Source organism: Pangasianodon hypophthalmus, chromosome 26 (assembly GCF_027358585.1).
Source record: "Pangasianodon hypophthalmus isolate fPanHyp1 chromosome 26, fPanHyp1.pri, whole genome shotgun sequence".
Taxonomy (NCBI): Eukaryota; Metazoa; Chordata; class Actinopteri; order Siluriformes; family Pangasiidae; genus Pangasianodon; species Pangasianodon hypophthalmus.
In genome coordinates, this window is record NC_069735.1 from 7,756,612 (window position 1) to 7,761,516 (window position 4,905).

Here is a 4,905-nt window from a genome sequence, read left to right on the forward strand (position 1 = left end):
TGAGTTTGTGTAACTTTTTTTTTTGTTTGTTTCAAATGATGATGATGCTGTGCTTTACTGTGTGTTTTACTTTAATAGCTACATATAGATGGTTTTTCGCTAGTAAAATAGGCCATGTATGTGAGGTATAACTATACAGAAATTAGTGCTGGGCGATTTTCACAATTAATTAGGTTAATTCAAATTAATGTTTTAATGCAATTTTCAAAATGTTCTAATTGAGATTGTGTGTGTATAATGTGTGTGTGTATGTGTGTACGTATAATTTAAATATGCATATAAATATGCATATTTAAATTTTTAATTAAAACATCCATAAATGATATTTAAAAGTTTAACCCAATAGGAAGGAAAAACACAGCCTTCTTAACCTAATAAACACCTCGTACAGCCATCGCTACTCCCAAACACTGCACACTTAGATTTAAAAAAAAAAAAAAAAAAAAAGCCAAGGTAAACAGGCGGCACTTCGCCGAGGACTGAGCTCGTAGCAGAGAAAGTTTCAATATCTCTTCAGAGATACGGAATTGGTACAGATTTGAAAAGTCAGATCAACAGGTTTATGTAAAATATAATGCTACATTACATCCTAAGTGGTAATTTGCCAGTTGGAATTATGTCATTTTCCACTTCTGCATGGTCGATATATTAAGCGGGAAAATGGACGCCCCATGATCGTATTTTGTTAGCAGCAAGCTAGGCAGCTAACTTGAATGAGTGATGTATAGTTTCTTTCTCAAACAGCGAACTGTTTGGTCAGTGTTTTAAATTGAACAAACAAATATGTCTGTATGTTAATTAATCTAAAGCTAATACTTGTGTATATACAGTATAACTCATTTAAACGTAGGAAGTTTTACTTTGTTTATTTCTGATGCTGTGTGCAGCCATGCTGATTTGACGATTTCACTCCATAAACGGGGAAGGAACTCTGATTTGAGAAGAAGCTGACTTTTCAGTTGTGGTGGCATTTCATGTCAAGAAAGACATGGTCCCCATTTACTCTGTCGAGAAAGAAGGGTTCAGTAAGTTGTGCAAAAATTGTGACAGCGCCATCTATAGCAAATAGTGCAAAAAAAAATTTTAATATCCTTTCTTTAATATTCTTTATTTAAAAAACCATTGTTTGCCCTATTTGCTCTAGATGGTGCTGTTAACTATTTACAACTACATTTTCCAAAGTCCATTCTAATGAATTAAAAAAACTTGTATGCGGTTTATTTATAATTGCATTATGTAAGAACAAAAAAAAATTGAAATCGTAAACGAATCGTTCATAAAGTTGAATTTTTTTTTTTTTTGGGCAATATTGCCCAGCCCTGACTGAAATAGATTTAGCTCAATGTTATGCTACATTGCTGTCTATGAAGTTACAAGAAACACTATTTTCTGGTGTCTTCCTCAAAATATGCTAGGAAATTTTCAATGTGGCCTACTTATACTATGACATACCAAAAATCTTAATATATTTGTGTTGTGCCGTTATCAGAAGTTGTAAAAATACTTAAATTCTTCACTCAAGTAAAGTGCAATTACTCATCTCAATAAATACTCTGCTAAAAGTTGAAGTAAAGCTTCAAATTCTTTATTCAGGTTAAAGTAGAAAACATAGAAAACTCCCAAATTTACTAAAAGTGTGAAAGAAAAAGACATCCACTTCAAATCACACACTGCTTTTAGTTACTGATGCCTCTTTCACTAAGGAATCAAGGAACGTGGGGGAAAATGAGCTAAGGCTAACTAAAAACAGCTTTATTCATAATCTCTAAAATGTTAGCTAGCTTGATAAGATACAAACTCGTTCAGTGCTAATAGCTACCTGTCAAAATATAAATTAGTTAGCACAATAGCTAGTAACTCTGACCATACAAACTATCTGAATGCTAGTAGCAAGCTGTCACAATACAAAGTGCCTTAAAAAAATGGCAGTAGAGCTCATTCTTACTCTAATGAGTGTTTAGATTTATAATTATAATGTATAATAGAGATATAATATCAACAGCAGGAAGCTGTGTAGCTGATACTAAAAACTCTCCTTATGACTTTACAAATATATGATTATAGCAAAATGTAGTGATGCAGTGTTTGAAAAAAATCATAGTCTCTCTAGAGGCATATGAGTTGTGCTAATCAATTAGCTCAGTCTAGGTTGTAAAGCAGTTAGTTAGCGCACTAGATAGGTAGAAAACTAGTTAGCACCATAGCTATGAGGTAAACCAGTATTGCCACAATAGCTTGGTAGTAAATCAGTTAGTTAGCATACTAGCTAGGTAGTAAATCAGTTAATTAGCATACTAGTGAGGTAGAAAACTAGTTAGTTACCACAATAGCTAGGTACTAAATCAGTTAGTTAGCATACTAGCTAGGTAGAAAACTAGTTATGATAGCTATGAGGTAAACCAGTTAGTTAGCACAATAGCTAGGCACAAAATCAGTTAGTTAGTGTTCTAGCTATGTAGAAAACCAGTTAGTTACCACAATAGCTAGGTACTAAATCAGTTAGTTAGTATTCTAGCTATGAGGTAAGCCAGTTAGTACAATATCTAGGTAGTAAATCAATTAGCTAGTGTACTAGCTATGAGTTAAACCAGTTAGTTTGCACAATAGCTAGGTAGTAAATCAGTTAGTTAGAGTATTAGCTAGGAGGTAAACCAGCAAATTAGCACATTAGTTAGGTAGAATAGGTACGAAGATTTTTTTTCTTTTGAAATGTGGAAGTAGAGAAGCAAAGTAATTGTACTTTGTTAACTGTACTCTAGTTATCATTTCATGAATCTGCCTTAAGTCCATCTATGGCATATTGGCACATATTTTATAGTAAGATCAATTGCTTGCAAGATAGATAAAATGCCTCCTAACCCTGTTGATCCTCTAATAAAAATGACATTAATTTGAAGAGCTAAAGTACAGAGCAAGACTAAAGCAACAGCAAATAATATAGTAATGTCACTGGATACAGACAAACAAACAGGAAATACATGACAGGAAATTTCCCTCTCTATACAGTTTTATTTCATGAACATTACTGGATCCTGCCTCATGTTGCCATGATGTTTTGCTAAAACATGTTTTGCTAGGGATATACTGTATGATGATGTACCTCAAAATGTATATTCAGAAGTGTACTATGTATTTCTGAAATGAGCCACAAGATGGAGGTATTTGCAAACTCATGTTTTGTTGTGTTGTTTAATTCTCCATAACTGAAGAATACACAACCATACCATAATACAATAGGCAAGTGTGGCAAAGTGATCTAATTTAATTGTCACAATTATGGCAGGATGTTAAACAGATAAAACAAACAATACTATATTCATAACGTAACAGGAAGGCCACTGGTCTGGGATCAGCTTTCCATGTTAAATCTAATAAATGAAGTGATATGGAGGTAAAGAACCTGACCCTAGACCAGTTTTTTGGTTCTACATCATAATAAAAGAATATGACCTGATCTTAGATATGTTTTAGCAAGATGGAGTTAGATTCTAATAAATACAGTCACATGAACATGAGCAACCTAATCAGGTTTGCCATTTAAATCTTAATGAATATAATTATACGAAGATGTGGAACCTGATCGTAGATCTGTTTTTCTCTTCTAAACTCCCTTTTTACATTCTAATACACTATATATGATGATATAGATATACAATTAGATATAACTGTCATTTCCTGCCATACGGCGTGTTTGTGTCATCATCCTTATAACCCGTAAATCCACTCTAATGTTTTTTCTACAGTCCCTCTGAGTGCTATTTCTCAGCCATATGTGAGTCAGCAACAAATAAGCATTTAAAAGGTCACTGACATGATCACTTTACACTGTTGTGGTAGCACAGGATCCGTCACTTGTGTACGTTCATCATGCACTTTTTGTAATTGTATTACACAATGGAGCTAGTGTAATAAAAACTGCCGTGTCTGCATGGTTGGAGCTGGAATTGACTCATACAATTTAAAGAAAGCACAACATGCACACAAAAGGCATGTCCAAACATGTCCCACTGTTGCCATTAGCATTCAAATCACTGACATAACAGTTTGTCATTTGTAGCTGTATTAAGATATGAAAATAGATGGTAAGAACAAGCTCTGGTCTGTAACATTTCTTATTCTTATTTCTTCATCTCAAACCTGGTTGTTTCTTTAGACAAAGCATTAATTGTTGGAGACTTTAATATGCATTTTTGATAACCCAGAAGACCCTCTGAGAACAGCGGTTGTGTCCATTCTAGATTCAGTAAGGGTTCATCAGAATGTAATAGGACCCACTCATAATGGTGGTCAGACTCTTGATCTAATACTAACATTTGGATTAAATATAGAAAATATAGTCACATTTCCACAGTCCACAGAAGCAATCTCAGATCATTATCTCATCTCATTTAAAATGGGTCTTAGTCATAATATATGCACCTTGCCATGCTACCACGTCAAACGTACATTCATGTCAGCTACTGAACAGAATTTTATCAACTATGAGTGGCTCACCGATCAGGCAACTTGATCAGGCAACTGAATGCTTAGAGTCAATGTTCCACTATACTCTAGTTAATGTGATTCCACTTAAAAGAAAAAGAATTAGAGAGAAAAACCTAGCACCTTGGTATAAGATCACATACTCACCTTAAAACAGACCACTCGAAAATTAGAGCGTAAATGGCATAGTATTTCAAACAGCATGGAGGGAGAGCCTCCTGAGCTATAGAAATTCTCTTTCTGCTAGATCAACGTATTCTCTTTCGTGAATACATGATCGATCAATTCTCTTTTGTGAATACATGATAGATCAATAATCTCCCAGAATTATCAACTATGATTGGATCACCGTCTGATCCCAAAGAACTTGATCAGGCAACTGAATGCTTAGAGTCAATGTCCTGCTACACTCTAGATAATGTA